Genomic DNA, 1,655 nt, shown 5'->3' on the forward strand with positions numbered 1-1,655 from the left:
TTCCCAGGTTTAAGCAATTCCCCTGCCTCAGCCTCCCAAGTAGCTGGGATTACAGGTGCACGCCACCACACCTGGCTAATTTATTTTTTTGTATTTTTAGTACAGACGAGGTTTCACCATGTTCACCAGACCGGTCTCGAACTCCTGACCTCAGGCAATCCACCTGCCTTGGCCTCCCAAAGTGCTGGGATTATAGGCGTGAGCCACTGCGCCTGGCCTGCAGCTAATTTTTAAATGTTTGTTTTGTTTTGTTTTAGATGGAGTTTTGCTCTTGTTGCCCAGGCTGGAGTGCAGTGGTGTGATCTCAGCTCACTGCAACCTCCACCTCCCGGGTTCAAGCAATTCTCCTGCCTCAGCCTCCAGAGTAGCTGGGACTATAGGCATGCACCACCACACCCGGCTAATGTTTGTATTTTTAGTAGAGACAGGGTTTCACTATGTTGGCCAGGCTAGACTTTAACTCCTGACTTCAGGTGATTCACCCGCCTCAGCCTCCCAACGTGCTGGGATTACAGATTTAAGAACTGCCCCTGTTCTTAAATTTTTTAGAGAGATGAGGTCTCGCTATGTTGCCAAGACTGGTCTCAAACTCCTGGGCCCAAGCGATCCTCCTGCCTCGGCCTCCCAAAGTGCTGGAATTATAGTTGTGAGCCACTGCGCCTGGCCTGCAGGGTTGAATTTGGCAGGATGAAGGAAGTGCAGTGAACTGGAGACCTCTGGTTTTCTTCAGTCCCTGCAGGTGTTCCTGCTGGAGCTAGGGTCCTGTCACCCCGGCCCTACTGACAGACACCTCAGCTCTGAAGATCTTTGTGTAACTCACCCTTCTTCCTCCTGCTCAGACCAACTGGAGTCCGACCTCTTCTCAAGATCTACCCTTTTTCCAGCATCGCTGTCATTTCATTCATGGTCTCTGCCCTCTGTGAAAATGAAATCTGTCTGGCAGTTTCTCCCTTACATCCTCATCTCCACTAACCCTGCCTCATGCCATGATGCCAATACTTTTACTCTGTCCCTCAAAGAGATGAGGTTTAGCAAGGCTTCCTCAACTCCCTCCTAGCAATATTCCCTCCTCCACCCACTGAAATTCAGACTGGGACTCCAGTCATCGTGTTGCTTTTCCTTCCATTAGCTTAACTCTCCCAGCCCCCCTCCCATTTTCCCTCAGCTTTCTGAGCTCAGGAAATGGTGCATGGGAGAGGCCAGGGCTGGGTCTCACACAATGGTTTTATTTAGCTCTAGAATGAGATCACATTAGGTCATATCACTGCTTCCGCTGAGCAGAGAGATAGGAGATTCTGAAATAGGTCTGGGATCAGATGCTTGAGACAGGGGAGGCGGTGGGTGGGAAAGCAGAAAGGGGCTCTAAGAAGTCATTTTACTTGTCTTCCCACCTCTGGATGGAATCCTCTTCCCACCACTGCAAACCGTCAGTGTGTCCTGTCCCTTCCTCCGAGTGCGTAACCTTCACAGATTGCACTAGTCATCAAAGATTTCTCAGACATTCTACTGGGAGCTGGATGGGAATATATAATATTTTAATAGAGAGAGACATCTGTTACTCAAAACTCTGAGACCATAATTTCTTTAGGGTGTTACAGCTTTGAAATCGGTCAAATTTGCTAGCTCTGCCCCTTTCTTCTTTTTTTTTTTTTTTT

General features: G+C 48.6%; 1 long non-coding RNA gene across 1 annotated transcript in view; it reads right to left on the reverse strand.

The window, feature by feature from the left end:
• Positions 1-1,206: 1,206 nt before the first annotated feature.
• The window catches only part of LOC119468418, an 8,539-nt gene continuing 8,090 nt past the window's right edge, over positions 1,207-1,655 (reverse strand). The window contains exon 2 of the long non-coding RNA XR_005197096.1: positions 1,207-1,513. This is a non-coding gene — a long non-coding RNA (uncharacterized LOC119468418). The remainder of the gene's footprint in view (positions 1,514-1,655) is intronic.

This window comes from Cebus imitator, unplaced genomic scaffold (assembly GCF_001604975.1).
Source record: "Cebus imitator isolate Cc_AM_T3 unplaced genomic scaffold, Cebus_imitator-1.0 Scaffold427, whole genome shotgun sequence".
Taxonomy (NCBI): Eukaryota; Metazoa; Chordata; class Mammalia; order Primates; family Cebidae; genus Cebus; species Cebus imitator.